We start from the raw sequence: 21,660 nt of genomic DNA on the forward strand, positions 1-21,660 counted from the left end.
ACGGTAGTGGCACAAATTCTCTTGGAGTGCCGCTGTAATTGTTATCGCAATAAAAAAGAAACATCCTGTATAGTCCAATGCATGCTGCATCTGTTGGAACACTGCGGTGCATCGGGCAAGGCTTCGCTTACCAAGTTCTAGCAAGCCATAAAACGGACGAGGGAACACAAATGCGCGTACGCACAACGCCCATACCGGCAGCGGAACGTAGAACACTGTCCGCGTTCCTCAACGAAAACGATTGAGCAGGTGTGTCTATATACATTTTGTTTCTTTGTCCTTTTACAGCCCGTATGAGAGCACGTCACTATATATCGTCTATGAGATACGTGCTTGTTCAACGCAGTTCCCTCAGCCATCAGTATGCGCGTGAAACGTGAGCGGAACGGAGTGCAAGCGGCGCTCTGCTAAAACTGTCGATATAGGAAGATGAAGCAGCCGCAACACCATGTGATGCTTGGTACCTGTTTGCACTTCGACGATGATAGAACCACGTGCTTACCGCGCGAAATGTCGACGCCGGGCGACAAAAGGTCAGCTATTCAACAACATTCCTACTCTTTTTTTTTCTTTCTTTTATTGCGATGTCAATTATAGGGACAGTCGAAGCGCGCTCACGCCGTCGTCGCCGTGCTGTCCTCGTATCGACGGCGCATACACGGACTGCGCCTGGAGGATTGGGAGGCTTCTAGAGACGCGCAGTGCGTTTGGATGCTAAAACGACGAAGCCAAGTGGATGACGCACCGTCACACTCCATTCATTCGGCTCTGCGGGAGGCTAGGCAGCGTTCTCGCTTACACTGCAGGCACACAAGCATAAGCATTCCTGCTGAGGAGATGTGTGCCTCACACCGTGGTGCATACGCATGGTCTGAGCGGAACAAATAGTAAACATCAAGCTAGATCAGCCCAATCTTTTTTTATTTGGCGATGACAACCGCCGACGGTTTTCCGTCGGTATCATCTTGCGCTCCGTGGAGGTGCGGCGTTTGTAACGCCACCGCCGGCATTCTTCACCGGGCCAGCGTTCTGAGGCGCCTGGTATATCTGCCGGGGCGCTGTTCTCGCTGGGCAGCAGCAGTTGTCTGGCGTGCTGCGTCGCCCCATGTCGCCTACGCGTTTTGTTAGAACACCGTGTGAGGAGCTGGAGCGCCACGCTAAACCTTTGTATCGCATTCAATGTTCCTGTTTCGGGCGAAATTGCCCTTTTCTTAAAATGCAGCTTCAAACGCTAGATAAGCCAACCCGTGATAATTCGCAGACATTTAAATGTATACAATGATGCCACACGTTCACTTCTGCTTTCTAGCCAATTTAGTTGCTCTCTGGAAACCAAGGGATGGACACTAAGGCGAAAAACTGGCACCTCTACGAATTCACTATAGATATTGGAAATGGCTGTGAGCCGACAATAAATTTGATGTCATAAAAAAAAGATCTCTGGTGTATTACGCGCCAAAACCGCAATATGACTATGAGGGGCTCGGTGTAGACGCTTTCTAGACTTACAAACAAGCTTTCCAGAAGAGTTCCTGTTAAGCCCTCTGGAACACGACAAGTTACAATGACCAATAGTTACTAGTTGTTACATATAACAACAAGTAACTACTAGTTGTAACTAATAGTTACAATAGTTACAATAGGTTCGATAAGTTAATTTTGTTGTTAACTGCAACAACAACAACAAAAATCCCATACGTGAGCTCGACGCATGGCGCCCCTTCTTTATATATGACCACATATGTGCCTGCAGTACACTATGCGACAAAATAATTCATTTTTCTTACACCAGGAGAGTGTTCTGGCCATGACAAGCAACACGTCAAGTACGGCACTTGCGAACCGGGCCAGGCGCATGAAGCGTGCATTTGCAGTGAGGTAAACATCCTTCACGAAACGATTCCTCTCGCACATGTTGTGAGAGTGTCCTCTAATAGCAGCTAAAATTACAGTAGCTCCGGAGGCTCTTGCGTCGAAGTGGGCCGCCGACCTCAAGGCACAAGAGTGGGCAGTCCAGTGGGCCCGAGAAACGGCGACGAGGCAAGGCCTCGAAGTGCCCGCACGCGAGACTTGAGCCCGGGTCGTTAAACTTTGCCGGATTTACAATAAGGTTGTTTCCATCCATCATGCGCATTACGACGCTCGAGCCACGCCAAATGAAACGCTTGTGTGATGGTACGGGTGAGCCACACATAAGTTCTGTGCTTTAAACCGAAGGTCTTGCGAGTGACTTTAGGAAAATTACGCGTTAGAAGTAATGCAGATGCTCCTCCGGAAAAGATGTGTCCAAAAAACAAACGGGTGGCTGCACGGTAAACAGGTGCCACGGCTCGGATTCTATTTTACGCGTGCAAAATAGGCTCACCCAGCATAACAAACCCCTTGCTATCAATGTTCTTAACGCAAGAAACAGCAAAATTATCTCTGCAGAGGAAACGAAACGCCCTACAGCGCGCGAGTGAGGCGACGCGTTAGAAAGGCGCGGTGGAGTGGGCGTAACCTGCGGCACGTGACCAGCGCAGCATCAACGTCTCTATGGAAACGCGATGCGGGGACGTATTCCCATAGACCTATATAATAACTCCACCTTTGAGGTAAAGTGGAAGTAAAAATTACTACGCTGCTCGGTAGTCGGTCAGACCGTTACTTGCTCGGCCGCGAAATGACTCAAGTGTCCGCTCTTTATACGTAAGTATGTTTCTTTATGGTGCAATCTCAGAAACGACTGTGGTGGCGATTACGAGAATAAATGTAGCGGCGAAAGACCTGTGAACGGAAGGGAAAGTCCGAAAGAAGGGCAAATTTAATCCACGGATAAAAATTTTTCCGACGAATAAAATAAATTACTTGAGTCTTCGAAACTACTCGTGCCATCAGAGCGTACCGAGGTTTCGGAGAAGGTTGAGGGATCTCACTCGATTACACAAATATTTAGGTCTTCCGCTGCATGATTGAGCTCTCGTTGCACCCATATAAACCGCCGCGGTTGCTTAGTGGTGTCGGGCTGCTAAGCACGAGGTTGCGGGATCGAATGCCGACCACGGCGGCCGCATTTCGATGGGAGCGAAATGCGAAAAACGCCCGTGTACTTAGATTTAGGTGCACGTTAAACAACCCCATGTGGTACAAATTTCCTGACTCCCCCGCTACGGCGTGCCTCATAATCAGATCGTGGTTTTGGCACGTAAAACGCCCCCCCCTTTTTTTTGCACCCATATAGGCTGGCGTGGGTGGAATCCTGCATGTGCGCGCAAGTTTGTTGTATGCATCACTAGGAGGAAACGCAACAGAGTTAATGGTCAGACATACTTAAGCACAAATCAAAGGCCGAACCCACCGTGGTAGCGTATGTTAGTGGCTTCGTCTCTGCGCCCGAGGGCGTGGGATCAAATCCCGGTCGCGGCAGCCGCGTTTCGCCGGGGGCGAAATGCGAGAACGCTCCGCTGTACCTTGTATTGGGTGCACGTTAAGGAACCCCAGATGGTCCATATTAATTCGGAGCCTCCCACTACAGCGTGCCTCATAATGAGATAATGGTTCTGGCCCGTAAAATCGCAGAACTTAATTTTAATTTTTAGTCAAAGGTCGGCACCGCCGCCATATCAACCGAGAGCCTCTTGTCGGGTAATTTGCATGAGCGAGATTAACGGGCGTTCTAATTCTAGCCAATTGAATTGTTCTTTAGTTAGGTTATGCGAATATTCAAAATTTCGGATTCGAATGAAATAGAACCTGCTGTTCGATTTATATTCGATTCGAGAAATCACTGTTAGAGCGACTATTAGGCAACTATTATAAGTTGTCAAATTTTTTTGTGGAATATATAAGGGATAGAAACACTTAGTAGACTCGAGGAAGACAGAACTATATAGATATGAACTAGGACTGTTCCGAAGGATCCTATTGCAGGATAACTGCGGCCTTTGCGCGTGGAGCAGATAACATCTGCTGGATAATTCCCCATCAATGGCTTGCTCTTAGCCAGCCTATATTCACGAATTTGTTCCGACTTATTATTTGGCTAGTCTCACCATGTTTGCATCCCTTCAAAACAATATGCGGTATAACGCCTCGCTACTTCTGTGAACACAACACTGCATACGTGCACCTGGTCACATGCTGTTCCCTTGTTTCAATACTGTCATTGCCGTGGGGGTAGATAGACGAGACCGGTTGTTTATCATTTTCAAGCTCCTCAGTTATTCAGACGTCTAATTGAGATTGGTTTTACACGAACGTTTCAATGTATATAAGCCTGATTTCTTTAACCAAAGGGGCTCCACGCAAACTTATTTGATGTTACTTCATAAATGAGAAACTATGAGATATTTGGCTCTATATACGGAAGTCGTTTTCCTCGTATATTCGTATTTGATTCGATTCTGAAATTTCTAGATTTTTAAATTCTGAAAGCTTATAGCTTTTGAGCCATCCCGTGGCTATCGACGAGCTTGGAAGTCGCATGACATGATGCAGACTTGCAGTCGACGTGTGGGTGCATTTCACACAAGATGATATGCGTTTTCGCATGCGTATTTCGCAGGTAACATCTGGCAATGCACTTGCGCCATATAGTTCATGCTATCTAAAGCGTGTGAAAACGGGGTTACTCGTGAGAGATGGCAGCAGAGGACAGCTAAACAAGTGACTATATATTTATAAAGTTAACAAGAGGAGAAAGAGGTTGCGAGTGAGGGAGGAAGATGACCGAGAAGGAAATTCAACGTAGGTTCGATATCAGGAAAGGAGGTCATAGCCAATCAGGTGGCTCGGAGAGTAATAGTCGCGGGAATTCATTCAAAGATAAATTACTATCGATCAGCCGGTAAAGGCCGCTTTTAATTTGTTATTGCACACGTCGATATTCGCGATGCTAAGCAGGAGATTTTCCTTTTTTCCTCTCTCTCATTCATCGACATCGCGCTTGACAAATTTCGCTCACTACCGAAAGAGAGCATCGAGGCCAAAAGTTGATTTTCCGAGAAGCGCCAGACCGCATTGACAACGACGCGTTCTGCAGCCTCTCTAGCGCCATCCATTTCATAGATCGTTCGGCACCATCCACTGAAGTCAGTCTACAGATACACTATAAAAATGTTCGCACAATTTGGGGCTTATCTTGTCCCCAACAATGACCGTCATCAATTTTGCGCGCATTCCTTTATTTAACACTCGGCGCTCGATACGTTGTCGCATGCATGCATGTCGTTTGCGTCCTGATCGAAAGTAATGGGACGGCAGTGTTAAAGACGGCAAATACGCTCAAGGTATAGGCAACGATTATTTTGAAAGGACAGTACATATATGCCACAAAAGGAGAAAACTTGTTCTTAACAGCGTACTTTGACATCATCCACCGAAGTCACAGACACAACGATAGCTCACATGTGCACCGTTTTTATCAATCCGTGGACAGCGTTTGGACACTTCTTCGGTATTTAACGGGTGGTTATCTTTCTCCTTATCGTCATCCTCGAAGTGCGTAGGGGCAAAGATAGTGCCTGCGACGTTTCGAAGCTGAAATTCCTCCCAGGCGTCAAGAGGCTTTATAGCCGAGCAGCCGTCGCTCGAAAGGATTTGTAGCTCCGCAAGGCGTTGCCGCAGGGCCCCCTCTCTCTCTCGCCAATCAGTGACATTGGAGCCGTGTCGAGCTGGTCACTCGAACCCCTACGGCCGCGATAGTGGTGCCTCGACGCGTTCACTTTCCTTCCGTCGCGTGTTCGGCGAGCATGTATATATAACTCTGACTGTGGCACACACGCACGCACTTTCCGACTCTCACGCTGTGAACTTCGCCCTTCTGTCGCGGCCTCGTGGGAAAATGCGGCGGAGACGCGGACCCTGCGTGGCGTATATCCGACGCCGCGTCTTAGCACCGCGATCTCGATCGCAGTGCCGGCTACTACATGCGATAGCAGGCCACCGATAGCGTGACCTCTGACGGCGAGTGCGCGTAGCATCCGTAGTGCACACCAGCAGCTGGGCCCTGGGATGCCAAGGAAGGGCTCGGTCGACGTCGACGATGCAACCGCGGGAATCGACGTATAAGGCACATAAGGTTGAGTGCGCGCCCTGTCCACCTTAGCCGACGCTTTCTTTTCGTCTCTCTTTTTTCTTTTGCAGCGAAGCGGTTACCACAACTGTTCTCCCGCGGCGACGACAGCGTTGTCCGCCGTGGTCGGGGTCGAATATCAATCAAAGCAGAGGCAGTAACGCAGCCTGCGTCGGAACCCCGAATTTCCTTTGAAACGTAGATATCGGTGAATGTCAAATAAATGCTACCTCCCGCGTACGCCATTCGACTTCTTCGCCGTTTACCTTACGTGTGATTCGTAATTTTGTTTCTCACATCACGTTTCTTTCTTTCTTTCTTTCTTGGCAACAAGGAAGAGATAACACAGTTTGGCCTGACAGAGCGCGCGGGACTCAGCAAATAGTTTCTATGCTCTTTCTTTTTTAAATCTTGGACGAATAACATGGCCTTGCGAGCGTGTTTGACTAATTAAATTTTTGCGTCGTGAAACGCCTCCTTAGGCTTGACGGGAACGGCACCCTCTCAGATCGCACGCCTACGAGCGACAGCTTCCCCACAGTGGTACTGGCTTCGCCCGCTTTTATGCACTCTTCGTGCGCGAATACAGAGGTTGTTCTTCTGATTTCACCTGACAGCTTACCAACCGAAAAACGAAGTAGGAAGGAGGATCAACAAGTGCGTCGCGGTATGCATTTATTGTTGAGTGAGCGCGCCGAAAAAGAAGCAATTGAAGTGATATGGTAATCATAGAACGTAGCACAATTTGAATTAGAATAGAATTTATTGACAGGAAAGACAGGAGGGATCGACCTGAGCTAGTGCGCTCTAGTCTTCCACGTGGCACAAGCAAGCTATTATAGTATATCTGTCCCACAGATGCAAATAGGACAGATGTTTATTGAAAGATGGCCAGGGGGGCGGGGGGGGGGGGAATCGATCAACAGTGGTTCAACAGGAGGCGTCTCCTAAGCCAACGATCTGACATGGGAACAAGGAAAGACTTCGTCAAGACTCTCGTGTCATGCAGATGGTCACACGAAATAACTGCACATCTGTATATATGGACAAAGTAATATTGCTGTTCTTTGTCGCTTTCACTGCGACGGAAGGGCTGCGGCGCCTACATGTACAGCCTCATGACGCTCCGCAAATTTCTTCGCACGACAAAACACCATCGCCTTTTCGTGCTGTTGAGGACATGAGAATGTTGTTTGAAAGACACCGACAACGAAATGAGAACGTTCTGACGGCCTGGAACCGCATGTGCCCGTTCTTGTTCTTTCTACTCCTCTTTTGGACACTGACACAGTGATGTGTATATGTTTTGGCGGCTGAGGAATTTGTATTCGCGTCAAGGTGGTTTTCTTGCTGAATGCCTAGCTAATTGTGTTATTTTCTATTTCCTTTGTTATTTTTTCCGAATGTATCATTTGCGTTCTGGACAGGACTAGATGTCTTTCTCTAAATACATCGGATTCCTGGCCATTTCCCCATTGTAAGTATGTGCCATGTTTAGGACACCGTGCCAAACACGACGTTTGTGTATAACTTATGTCTCCACAACTCGGGCCCTTACAGCAGCCTACAGCATCATATAAATAAATAAATAAATAAATAAATAAATAAATAAATAAATAAATAAATAAATAAATAAATAAATAAATAAATAAATAAATAAATAAATAAATAAATAAATAAATAGAAATCACCATGCTGTTCTCATCACAATTGCAACGAGCCCTGTCAGTAGCGAACACAGCGACAGAAATGTTTCATTTGCTCTGCGCCCTTAGGAACCCCGCAATCTCGAGGTCTTGGTGGCCAAAAATGGGCGTCCATAGCCGCTACATGTGATTTAAATGCTGCAGTCAAACCATGTTGGCTGCAGAAGTCGCACGGTGGGCGCTCTTCCAGAGAATAGCAACCTCGCAGCTCTTTCCCGTATACTGCACAGGAAAACGTCTCGCTTCGGCCGCTGCTTGCATTTACACTCCGAAAGCGATTCACACCACCGCCATTATTACTGTCTTCTCCTATATATGAGGCGTTATCTGGCCGATAAAACACGCAGCTCTACCGCGCTTGAGCCATAAGGCAGCGCGAAAAAAGAAGTAAAAGAAAAGAAAGAGGGGGAGAGAGAGGGTTATACAGAGCGTGCGTGCAGCAATCACCATCTCTTCCTGGAAGGCTATCTGTCTGTACTTTATGCTTGCAGTCGCGTCTCAGAAACTGATCTCCTGTATTCTTTAACGTTATAGCTGGTAAATAGGATGTCTGGAATATTGCGTGATTCGGTGTACATTTAGACCATGACACGCAGGCCAGCGCCATCTTCGACACCTTCGCTTTTTAGTGCGGGCTGAAGGAATTATTTTTCGACTTTGTATAAGTGAAAGTTTAGAAAACAGTGGACCTACGAACGCTTGTTTGGGTATACAGTCGCCATGCTTCTCTTTCTTCGTTCTATTTTTCGTTTGTTTCACCACGTGCAATCAACCCGCACTTATACCTGTTTCGCTACTGTACTCACTACGCTGCTCTGGCTCCCGAATACAACAGATAAGGGGGAAATATTTTCATGGAATGAAAGCACTATTAGCGTACAAAAACATAATAATAAATAATAATTTTGCAGATGTATGCAAATCGCAGCAACTCGCACAATAAACACAGCGAAGATGGAGTTTTCACCACCCTTCGGATGCTATAGGGGTTCGGTTTGTCAGCGCCCGAAATCTATCCAAGATTATTTGCAACCACTTCACTATATTAACCAGGATGAGGTTAGTAGTTTGCGGGAAGTCATCACGAAAACATTGTACATAAGCCATTCACGACTATTGTCAGTGTGAGTGAGTAGCCGTACGCTTTTCGAAAACTATTTACTTCATTAAAGCAATGATGCGCTTGAAGGCGTATATTTGTTGTAGTGAGTACATCTTGAGTGAGCGTTTGTAGTTTTACGGCGTAATTCCGTAGAAAAGGGTACGTTAATCGTGCACATCTGTGGCGGTGCCGGAGCCCTCTCCAGCAGCCGCCACAGTGCAGAGGGCGGCGGGAGGTGAGGAGGGTCGCAGGGCTTTCCGGGCGCTTCTGCCTCAGCGTCTAAACCTTCAGACGCCCCAAATCTAAAGCAAGTGTCGGCAAAACGTAGACCTCCGAATCTGGAAGCTATGCGTGAGAGTACGTGCCCTTTGTATTGCCGGTGAATGAATGAATGAATGAATGAATGAAGAACTGTGAAATCCGACCGCCAACCACCGACCTAAAATATAAAACAATGTTCCAACGCAAGTGAACAAAAGGAAAAAAAAAACAGTTATATACATATATTTTTTCTATTTTTTTTCACAAAGCCTCGCTATATTAAGCTTCGCTTTACCGGAGTCTCTCCAAGTGATTCACGATAACCGACGCGTGTTCCTTGCGCCACTCCACTGGGCCACCACTCCACAGTGCGCTAGCGCTTCCTCACTCCGACCGCATCACCGCACGTTGCCGCAGCCGCACGAGAACCGTTGTCTGGAACTCCCACTCGGCTGTAAATGAAAGAAAGAAAGAACGAAAGAAAGAGTGCGACAAGTTTAGAGCGTACGAGCGCGGCTAGCGTGTATACGATCACGTGGTCGTTACAACTTCGGGAAGCAGCGTGGAGCGGCGAGTGTTACGAGGCACACTTTACGACGGCAGCGTGCGGCCACCACATTTCGCGGCCGATTCGTCGCGCGCCTCAAGGAGAAGAAAACTGCGGCGGGCCAGTACGGGAACTCTGCCAGCGAGGGACCCGAGTGCGGCCTTCCTGCGCGCGACCAAACAAACACGCGGCACGCTTGGCTTCGGCGAAGGAAACGGCCCCTGCTATACACTTCTCGACATTATACTGCGCTGGCGCAGCGGACGCCGCCCGATGCGGCGGCGGCCGCCGTATACAAGCTCGGGCCAAGCATGCCTTTCGCGTATTTTTAGCTTTCCTTACTTATGTTTCTAATTTGCGAAGACTATACTCCCACGTGATGGATGAGGCTCTCTCCGCGGGCTTCTCCTCTCGAACGCTTCTGTATATGTGCGAGCGAGTGATCCGCTCGACGTGGTCACTGAAATAAGATTACGAGACGCGAGCTCCATTTGAGGCGGGGCCACCGCGATACTTTCAACCCATTGCTGATTGCCAGCCAGGGGCTGCGGCCAAACCCTTTGTAACCAAGGCACGCGACATCTGCGTGCAATTAAAAAAAAAAAGAGGTTTAACATCTGGAAATTGCACAGTATAGGTTATAGGGAATTCCGTCGTAGCATTAATTTTTTCTACCTGGGATTCTTTAACGGACACCTGAAGTAAACTATACATACGCGAGCGTTTTCCTTTAAAGCCAAGCTTTCTTTGCCTCTTACCCGTGGTTTGGCGATGTCGTTGTTTCCTCGACGAATATCACTTGTGGACATATCCGAACAACTTCGTTCACTGGGCATGCCCCGGCTCCTGTCTTGCCGAGTGGACAACTTCGGCGTATACAGCTGGACATGTGCTACTGAGCGTGTGCTACTTTTGTCAAGTCCCCCCAGAATAGATATGCCGTACACTGTGACACAACGGGTATGAATTTCTAAATGTATTCAGATACGTGTGCCGCATTTCTCTGTGCCCCCGTACACCTCTCATCAACATTCGTCATGCACCACCTTCGTTCTCATGACGCGATGACAACTAAATGTCACGGACGTTGAGGCTGTGCTCGTGTCATTGGCTACTGCTGCTACCTCGCAAACTCAAACAAGCTTCGCGTTATTTAAATTACAATATTGCGTTGGATGTGTGTGCTTTCTTTCTTTCTGTCTGTCTTTCTTTCTTTCTTTCCTTCTTTCTTTCTTTCTTTTCTTTTCTTTCCTTCCTTCTTTCTTTCTTTCACATATTGCCTCCAGCGAAATGAGGCGGCCGCGTCCGCAAATCTAACCAGCGCCCTCGTGCTTATAGCACCCGAACGTCATAGCCACAAAGCCTCCGCTGGGGGTCTTTGCTTGAAATTAAAAGCCCCATTCACTTAGGGCAAGCACATAACCGACGCATTGAAGCAAGCATGTAAATGTAACGCACAAATCAGAGCGCCACGTCCTAATAGGGTCAGCTTGAAATCGTATCCCTTGCGCTGAAAGAAGAAGAGATAATCTGTATATGAAGGGGAAAAACAATAAAACAGCGAACTTGACGACAGTATATTCCGCATCGGTGATGGGCATTATTTACTTCATCCTATAGTTACCGTTTTTATTGCCTTAGCCCGCTAAAAGGAGATGGAAGCCGCCGACGAGACATTCTATGTAAAATAAAACCAGTGAACTATACATCATGTAATTGCAAAGCATGATCTGCAGAGTATACATTTTCCACGAGTAACAGAAATGAGATAACGATGAGATATCACGAATTCATTTCCGCCGATACTTCTAGCTCCCATCTTCGATGGAGTGCAGTAGCAGGCGTTCCGAGTGCTGCACTTTGGCCCGCGAGACCCGTCCTTTTTGCATTCGTATACACGACCATTACTCGGCTGCGCTACGCTGAGCACGTCGCTCCATTTATCTACACGCGAACCATTTTCTGAGGAGCCACGTCTTCCCGTTGCTCGTTGACCATGTCGTCATTGAGCTGCATTCCCTCCGCCTTTTGGGCGCGCATGCACATCATTCCCCTTTGGAGTTCATTGTTTTTCTCCTCTCCCCCACGGAGCGTCCTTTCACGGCGCACTGCTCGCATCGTCGTTAAAGCCATGTCCGGCGATGTGGGCTGGGCCCACCGCCAGGCTCGAGGCGGAGTCGGAGCCTCCCATTGGACGACTGGTGTACCCCCGGCAACGCAGCGGCAACCCTGCGAACGACTCCATCGACCCGGTTTCGCACCAGCGTCGTGCCTGCGTTTCTCTTCCTTTCGCGCGCAGTACGCAGGCGCCGGTCGTTCGATTGTTTTTCTCTCTCCCTATCGTTCACCTCTTTCCTCTCCTCCAGCGTTCGAGCCTGGACCATCACTTCGTAGCGACACGAGGTCCGCGGAGCGGCGACACTTGAAGGATACGCGCGCATACCGTGGAGAGCGGCAGCAAGCGAAAAGCTATCTCTAGAGACCCTTTCGCTGTTTACAAACATAGGCCCTGGACTGCTTCCGGTTTTACTTACTGACGTAGCCCGCTAAATGTAGCGAGCGAGAAAGGCATTGGCACCGATATCGAGTAGCAGGAGTGCGTTAAAATCTACGCCCGAAGATTTTCAACACGTTTCCTCTGTATACATAGCGACACTTTTACCAGTCAAGGTTGCTGTAAGCTATACGAAAAAATTTATGTATTAGTATTGAGGTGTAATGCGCATGTGTTGTCGTTATGGACAGAGGAGAAGTGTTGTGAATCTGCCGGCTTGGATTTTAACGCACATTTGCGCCATCACAACAATACGGAAACAGTACAGGCGCTTGTAAAAGAGACGCCCTATACCGCAAGGGGCATAGTAAAATTTCATCGCATAGAGACAGACATCTACGTGGAAGGTGCTAAGAAAAGTCGTGGAGGTACAGCCGCGAGTTGCCACACTCCGGTGAACGGCGATGTTCTAATGCATTGAGATTAGGAAGTACTAAATTTGCGCATTGCGTCAGGCCTCAAAAAGCAGCACAGGCATAGGCTGGAGCTAGGGTGGGGGTGGGGAGGGGGGACGCGTTGCTTCAGGGTCTCTTTCGTTGCCACATGATACCGCAATGATCTGACATGCACCCACTAAAATGTGAAATTTGATTATGTGCTCGCTTTCAACCGCATGCTGGTGGGATTCCCCGATTTCGAATACCAGCCGTTCATGAGGACCGTGTAGCATGCAGGCTTGAGTGCGGAGCTTGAAGCCGAGGCACCTTCGATGCGCAAAATATGGCCCACCGGTTAAGTGGTTGTTGGTGTATGAAGTTAACAGTGCCTTTTATAGACGCAAGTTGCGATCTCGTTGATTTTGAGGCGTGGAAGAAATTGCATCTGATCGAGATCGATCTTAAGGGGATTACCAACGTATACGCACCGGACTAGTTGTTTGCAGTCATCGAAACATCTGTATATCGATATGTAAGAGATCGAATAGTTGATATTCCTTGTTCAAAGTTCTTAGCACGGAAAAAATGGACGAGACAGCGGGGAAACGCTCGTGCATGTCGTTTTCCCTCCGTCTCGTTCATTGTTTCCACGTTAAGAAGTTTGATCATCTGTACATACATGCACCCAATCAGAGTGCGTCTGATATATGAGTTGTAATGTTGCCTGTACACAGCCACGTGCGGCAAGTCAGCCTTCTTTCGAATGTCACGTGTATTAAAATTTATGGGTGTTTGCCTGATGCATCAAAAAGCACTCAATTAATGGTCAAGTCACGGGCGTGAAGCCCGATATAAGTGATGCACGGTGAGCAGAGAAAATTCAGCGCGCGGTCTTCGCGTGGGCAGAGAGGCTGGGTGGTGAGATAGAACACGAGATAAGTGGCACATGTGATTCTCAGTACTTCGATGGTAATCTGCTAAAACGTCTTGGGCAATGGGAATCGTTGTGACTGCAAAAACACATCGCGTAAGGCCTTGTAGCCTGCGGAACTTAGTTTTACATGAGGTAAGCAACATTGGGAGATTAGTGGAGAAATACCCAACACAATGCCCTGTACAGCTTCAACGTAGAAGTCACTGACGATCCCCATCTCTTTGCAGCGATGAAATTGAAAAGCCATTTTGTAGTGAGACAAGCATATCGGTCCTTTATAGTATCATATTATATTCACCTCGTTGTGTGAGCTGAACATTAAAAAAAATAATTTTGAATGTGTGGAGTTTTTTACTAGTGCTTCAATTTTTTTCCCAAATGCCCCACTTTGTCTTTTAAGAGGTCTGGAAGTTTTCCTACGCGATATTTTCCATCCCTGAATTCGAATGACACTTTCGAACTAGGCTGAGGGTTAAATTTCAGCAACAGACACGTACCTAGTGCAGGGGGGGGGGGGGGGGGGGCGAGGGCCCGGTCCTCTCTCCGCGATCGCGCCCCCACTCCTCACACACATTCCTGAAGCGCCGACAAATCAATCTATTCGGCGGTCAACATTTTGATGCCTTTTATAGCGAAAGCTGTGTACGACTAATTTCCGTAGTTTTTTCGGCGTCCGTCAACCGAAAAAAGCATCATGTGTGCCGATCCTGGTGATAGTGCAGAAAGGGTACAAGCCACATACCCCTGCGGGTTTGGGAACCTGTTACGTGCCCTTTGGGATTTTCGGGATTGGCCCACGTATGGGGAGTGCTTAACGCCTACTTCACCTCCAGCGGGCTCGGCCTGGTGTTGCACTATCCTTGGGCCGACCCGCGGTGGAAGTGAAGCACATTGCTTTTTGTTTGAGAGCTTTGACTGTCGTCAGTTTTCGATGTCATTCCGTCTTCACAAGGTGAAATGGTTGTCAATTTTTTCCCCACCTTTTCGATGGCGGTAGTTATCGGCATCTCCTGAGGTGTGAAGGCCAGTTTTCTCATCGATTCGGTGCCCGCACGATTAACTCAAGATGAGTTCAGCTTTTCTTTTATATTTTTCTTTTAGCTCCTTAATAATTCATGTCACCATCTATTCAACGATCACGCGCATCGTTGTTGCTTCGTTAGTTCAGTCTTTGTTTAGACTGATCCAGGGACCAGGAAAGAGATTCGGTTCGTAGTCAGCTGGTCTGTATGCTCGTGGAACGAGTTGCGGCCGCAGAAAACGCCAGTTGCGTTTAACTTTTCTTTTTGCTTCATTATTTCTTCGAGTGACGGCTCGCCGCGACGCTGGCAGATCCTCGGAACCATATACCCGCGATATGGGCTATCGCATAAGGTGGAAAATAAAATATTGCGAAACAGCGTCCATCATCAGACCCTGCAATAACCGTCATACCCATAAGCAATGTGATTGTCACCCGTTACCTCGTCTGAACTTTCCCTAATTGTACAGCACTTATCGTGCAAAATTAGCAACTGGAAGCAAGAGTCGCAAAGAGTTGAGAAATTAGGCGATCTGCTAAGTGAGAAAGCCAAGGAAACAGCCAAGCAGGAAAGAAAAGCGAAAATTAACAGATGTAACTGTTGTTCGTAAACGTATTTATGGATTGACATCTTTTAATTTAAAGAGGAAGTAGAGAAAGCGCCGTCGGAAGCGGAGAATAATTCCGTGTGTTTTCAATGACGCTTCTACAGTTATCAGTCGAGGCGCCTGACGTAGCCACTTCTCTGCTGTGCTAATGTGGGTGTTTTTCTAACGTGCCACGGTGGGCGCAGTACGTCTAGAACCGCATCGCCCTGTGCTCTACGCGGTTGTACGCGACTGGTGACCACGCATCTTTACGCAACTTCCCAAATAACAACACGAGTCGGTTTTGGCACCTAACTTGGCAGAGCAGTAAACAAGGGATCCAAAAGAACTGTGACTGTTCAGCAAATATATATTTTTCTATAATTCTTCCAGAGCTAATTAAATAAGCGCTACTAGAAATCTTTATTTTATACTTTCGCTTGTTTTCTTGTTCTTGGCAGTGTTCATCCTGTGCTTCTTTTATGCGCGAGTCCATTTTATGTGGTTCCTTGATTGCCAAGTAAAAAAAAAGTGTATCTCACAGGCGTACCTGTGAGATACACCACATTTCAATTCTCTTTTGCAGGTTTACGCGTCTTTATGGCGAATGGTGGGAATTATTCACGTTTTTGCTATTAAAGGTACCTCTTCCCCCCTTCATTTGCACAAAAAAGTTACCTTGGGTTGCCCCCCTCCCCGGAAAAAAGAACAAAAAAACCTTGGTACGTGCCTGGTCTACAAACTTTGTTGTGAAACAAAATAAGGCCTCAAACTCGCAGAGACATTTAACATTGCGCTTTATTTCGTGCACGTTCTGCAGCGGATTTGTACACGGCCGTGTACGAACGTGGCAAACTTGATAATGCATCCCTTAATGTTGTGCGCTCCAGCGTTTACGCGTATCGACTATAGAGTCTCGTATACTTTGTATTTTTCTTTATTTCTCACTGAACTATGAGCGTTGTTGTTTCAATATTATTTACAGAATTTGCTCTTCACCTTCTCTCTTTCCTTCAGGTAATAGAGCCGAAGTGAAAGAAAGCAGAAGGGAACAGCCCGCCGGTGAGAGCCACATCAAAATTAACTTTCTTGCGCTTTGGCTGCAGTGAGAAAAGGCAGGGAACTGTGTATACTCTCCCGCGTTTGCAAAGTCGGAGTTGCGCAACCTCACCGTTGCTAAGGACCGCATAGGGTCTAGAAGTGACTGTAAGCAAGGAGGCCTGTAACCAAACCAAACAGCGAGCTCTTGTTGCTTGAGAGAAAGGAAGAAGCTGCAGTAGTGGAACTTCTGTCGAGAACTATGTGCCTTTCCGCGTTTGTAAACTTGGGGCGCTATAACGTAAAACTATTCCAAACTTTTCTATTCCAATTCTGCTATCAGCCCTCCGCAATTGGTCGAAAACTTTTTTCGACCACCCCCATTTCACCTGTCTGTCACGCGACGTTACAAAAACCGCAATACCTCCCCATCTGATATGATGTGTGCACACTGATTATGCATGATTTGACAGAAAAAAGAAAAACAGTTATTTCTGATTCGACCTCTTTTCGCCATTAGCCCTCGGCTATTGGTAAAAAGTTTTCGGGCTGCACCCACTTCACCTGCCTGTCACGCGACGTCACAAAACCGCATGAACTCACCGCGTCATAGTGACGTGTACGCGATAAAGATGCATTAATATGCCGAACAAAACGGAATTTTTTTTGGAATAGCCGCAGGCTGCCCCGTTCCGAAAGGAATAAAAGATATCTGCCGCCGATCGCTGAGACGCTGGCTACTCGCACCTGCCGGAGAGCATGGGTGTATTTGCGTATAATAAAACTTCTTGCGTGAACGTGTAACGTTTTTAAGCACTTTCGACACGTTTACTACCTCATTCTGCCAACTCTTCTTTGCTGAGGGTCAATTTTAGCGTCATTCTTAAACTTCCATTGCATGCCGCCGTGATTTTCGACCAGCCACCACAAGCTAAGCAAGGGAAAGCCGACCAATCGCAGACGCCGGCACCACCCTCTTCATCCGGTTATCGGTTTTCAGTGCACTGGCTCTGCCCTAGTGAGTCCCTCTCCACTTGAGCGTTCTCCTCGCCTCTTGTCAGCCAATTAGATACAACAAGCCGCTCAGTGTAGGCAATGTTATTCGTTTTTCGAGCAAACAAAAGGGACCTCCTATGAAAGAGGAGACCGTTTGACTGGTCTGTTCAGACAACCCTATTGGTGACCGCCCGGTGCTTGCGTCGGTGGTTACGCAAATTTGACGTCAGGAAATTGGAATAGAAACATATTGGAATAGTTTTACGTTATAGGGCCCTTGCCCTCACAGGGCCGCGCAACGTTGCCGTTGTTATTGCGGTTGTTATTGCCGTATAGCATGTATGCCTTAGGATCGACAGTATACGAGACACCAAGGAGCCAATTCCGGTTGCTTGCGAAAAAAAAAAAAAAAGTCGCCATAACTGACAAAAAGCCAGAAACTTCTCATAGTCCTCTTCCTTGCCCCTCTTTGTGCACGTGTGTGTGTACTTAGAGCGAGTCTTACCCTCCGCCTTCTCGGCACAGAGCCGCAGCCGACGCCCGCCGATTTACGACCACCGGGAAGAACGAGAGGGACCAGGGGGTGGCCGGGTGTGTAGACCTGAGCGGCCGCCGCGAGCGAGCGAAGCTGTCGATATATCGGCGCGCCGTGGGGCCTAGTACGGCGCGCCCAGCAGACCGCACGCTCGGGCCCCGCGACTATGCGGCACACATACAGGCAAGCCTGTGCACGCTCCCCCGGCTGGGTGGCGCCGCGGTGGTGGTCGCGCGCGGCAGCTCGCCAGTTGTGTCCACGACGACCACCTCCTTCGGAGTGGGTGTAATGAGCAGTGCGGCGCCATTGTGAAGAGCCGAGGGAGCGCTGCACTTTCGTTAGGCACGGCAGCTGTGGTCCACTCGTGGCTTTTTCTGAGAAGCGTGAAGGAGGACGCGCGCTCGGCGCCGTCATTTGAGCCGCGCTATTTGACTGCCGGCCTCCTCCTCCTGCTTTAGAGCCGGAGTGGAAGAGAACGTAAAAAAGAGGGGCGGAAAGCAGTGCGACAACAAGACAAGGAATTAAAGCTATAGGGAAAGCAAAGAAACAAGTGGTCGCACGTGACAAAACCGAACTGGTCCGAATGTAACTGCCTATACACGACTTCGGTACTCAGTTTTTCGTGAACCACGATACGAATTGTTGTGAAGTATAAATTTTGAATTTCTTTGTGTAGCACTGCCACCACGTCAGCTGTTCTGAAAGTATACATGTTGCATGGGCTAGTCGGTTCATATTGTTCAGTGGACCATAAGAAATTACGGTCGCTTAGCGCGAACAAGGACGGACGTTCCCTTGTCCTCTTCCGTCCTTCCTTGTTTGGGCTAAGCGACTATAATTTATTATGGTCTACTGGTCAGCCGTTCTGCAAGGGAGTCGAGATGTCGTGAGAGGCTGTATGCCTTTGGTCTCGACTGCTTTTCTTTCATCCTATGAAAGGAAAGGAGACAAACATTCAGCTTTGAACTCCAGCCATTTGTGACTTATTAAAACAATGTACTCGCCTGTACACGGATTCAGCGTGTCGACATGTCTGCCCAGCGCAAAACACGAGGACCGAAGAAAGGACACAACACAACATCTATCTCTGTTGTGTCCTTTCTTCAGTCTTCGTCTTTTGCGCTGTGCAGGCGTGTCGATATTGAATCACCAGCTTGTCAGAGCTTTCACGTTATCGATTTAGCGTACTCAGCGAGTCCCATAAATCCCGAAATTATGCCATAGCGCGATCTATGTGGTAAGCGATCACGTTGTCTCAGCGAGACCCGCAGACCCGCCTGGGTATTTTAATTAGCTGGCGTTCGCGGTCCCCAAAGCTGTGCCTTGTCTGTACTCCAACCGCAGTATCGTGCTGCATTCGTGTTCGTGCCGAACGTTAACGTGAGCGCAGCATAAAAGGGAGCAACCACGATGGCCTCGCGCTTTTGTGGTGTTGTGACATCGCGTAAGAGACAAGCGAAGTGAGCTAGCGCAGCCTGACCATTCTTGGACACGCGGAGGAGGGCTAATGGCGAAAAAGGCGTACAATATGAAATGATTATTTTTCTTTTGTTCGGCCTTATCGTGGCATGATCAGTGTCAACACCTCGCAAAATATAGCCGCCACCAAGTAACGTCTCAAGAGTCGATCGAGGGTCAGAACCCTGATTTTCAAACCGCGAGGCGCAATTACCACGTCCCATAACCCTGCGCCCCAATAGACCAAGATATGTACCACTCTTGCCGTCATCATGCAGCGTTACTTATTCTGTTCTGGCACCGCGCCTGGTCCGTCTTGGGAAAAACTCAAACGAGCGCTTATAACTTGGCGTTCTTTGAACTCACAGTCCCTTACTGACAAGCGTATTCGGCGATTTCCCGCGCCCTGTACCGTACAGCTTCACATCGCCCGGGTTAAATGGTGAAATTCCCACGTTCTCTGCTTTGACTTGAACGGCGCATGGAGGACGATGGGCAGAAAGAAAGGAGGCGAAATACTTCATAAATAGGCCGCCATTGAAATAATAAAATTCATATGCCAGAACGAGGAAATGTACGGTGACTTCAAAACTCGAGTTACCTTTTCTCTGAGGCTAAATATCTCTAACCCGTGGATTATTTTCTTCTCCGTCAGTCACGGGACCACCGGCAGAAGCGCTGGAGCCAAGCGCGTCCCCCCGTGCGTCGCCTGCCGCGACAGAGGTCACCTCGCCGCAGAGATAGGGAGAAGAGAAAGTGATCAAAAGGGCAGCGAGGAGTGGCACCAGCCGTCTGAGGTAAATGGCCAGCCACGGCCCGAACCCGTGTCAAGGAAGGAACAAGAAAAGCAAAAGGGCGCGCAGAGTGGAAGGGGGTGTTCTTGATGGTAAGGGAGGGGATGTCCTAAACCCGCAGCACCCCCTGCCCCCCCTCCCATATCCTCGGCGCGCGTCCTCGGCTGAGTGAAAGACGACGTCGCCGTTACGTCGCGTGTAATTTGAGCCCGTCTCTAAACACGGCGACGTCATTCCTTCTTTCGCGCTTATCTTCGTCGCGCTCTCCGTATGTGCCTTCTTGCTTTATGTGGCCCTCCTCCCGCCTCTGCGCCCGCGTCCTCGCCAGCCTCGGCAATCGAGAGGGGATCCTCTCTAGCGAGTTCTGGAAACCGCCTCTTTCTCTCCTTCCTCGTGTCATGACTTCGTTTCTTTCTTTCTGTCTTTCTCTCTTTGGAAGCTCGTGTGCAGAGAGCGTGAGCGTTATGCCTGCTTCCACGCGGCTCTGCAAAGCAGTTTCGCGGAGATCGATGGGCATGTCGATGCGCCTTCGCGTTTCCTCCTCTCTGGCCGCTTCTCTCTTCCTCGCCACTTTTCAGCTCGTCAGACGCTCGGTTCTGAGCTCGAGACAATGGGTGAGAACCCCTGTGCGTTTCGTGGAGACGGGACCGCGGCCAAGCTATGTCTGCCAGCGGGTCAGGCGAGTGTTGAGCTAATTAAGACGAGCGCGATTTATTCAGGGCTGCTAGAGTGAATTTGCAGAATTTAAAGAAAAGGAGGGGGTGGGTATCAATAGATCTGACGACTACTCCGGCTCTGATCACATTTAATGCGACAGCAGCCGGCTTCTTCTTATTTTCTTTTTTTTTTAGATGAGTAAAGAATGGGAAGTAGACTGCGTTTGAGCCGGCTATCCCAGATTGCTTACTCAAGCAACAATACAAAACGGAAACCAGGAAGAAAATGACCTGGTTATAAAGCAATATAGACACGAACACAAGCACACAGAGAAAACTCTCGCACCAAATACTGACATATCTCCTGAGGGACAACATTAATTGGTTGCCGTCGTCGTCGTTTCAAAACATCGCTCATAACAGGTCACACAGAGAATATGAAAACTACGCACAAGGACAATAATGAAAGAAATACTAAAAGAGAACATTGAGTAACATAAGCAAGATAATTTTTATTGGACATGGTTCACAGAGAGATGGGCAAAAGAATGGAATCTCGGAGTCTTGACGTGTCTAGATCGCGCCGTAGTGGGGGACACCGGATAAAATTTGACCACCTGGGCTTCTTTAACGTGCAACCACTGCACGGTACACAAGCGTTTCTGCATTTCGCCCCCATCGAAATGCGGCCGCCGAGGCCGGTATCGAACTAGCGACCTCGAGCTTAGCAACGCAACGCCAACGCCTCTGAACTATATATCCTGCGGGTGCCAGCAAACATGCATTCTCTCGTCTAGCAACGTAACCTTCCGGGTGCGTCAATGAACTTATGCAGAACACTTATGATAGGCCTGGGGCTCGTACTCAACTGACATGCACCGAGTTACGATAAGCTTGATGCCGATCAAGTTAAAGCTGTATATTGCTCGTTGGAAATCTATTGCACATTCTGTGGGGGGAGGCGGAGCGACGCCAGGAAAGGAGAAAAAAAAAGAAAAAAGATCAGCTGCCTCTCTGATTTAAAAAAAAAAAAGAAGGTCAC

At 48.3% G+C, this 21,660-nt stretch overlaps 1 long non-coding RNA gene across 1 annotated transcript; it reads left to right on the forward strand.

Moving 5' to 3' along the window:
* Nucleotides 1-388: 388 nt before the first annotated feature.
* On the forward strand, nt 389-19,913 carry LOC135919002 (uncharacterized). Its single transcript, XR_010569843.1, has 3 exons — nt 389-533; nt 16,159-16,203; nt 19,824-19,913. It is a non-coding gene; the product is annotated as an uncharacterized lncRNA (long non-coding RNA).
* Nucleotides 19,914-21,660: the final 1,747 nt, after the last annotated feature.

This window comes from Dermacentor albipictus, chromosome 3 (genome assembly GCF_038994185.2).
Source record: "Dermacentor albipictus isolate Rhodes 1998 colony chromosome 3, USDA_Dalb.pri_finalv2, whole genome shotgun sequence".
Classification (NCBI taxonomy): domain Eukaryota; kingdom Metazoa; phylum Arthropoda; class Arachnida; order Ixodida; family Ixodidae; genus Dermacentor; species Dermacentor albipictus.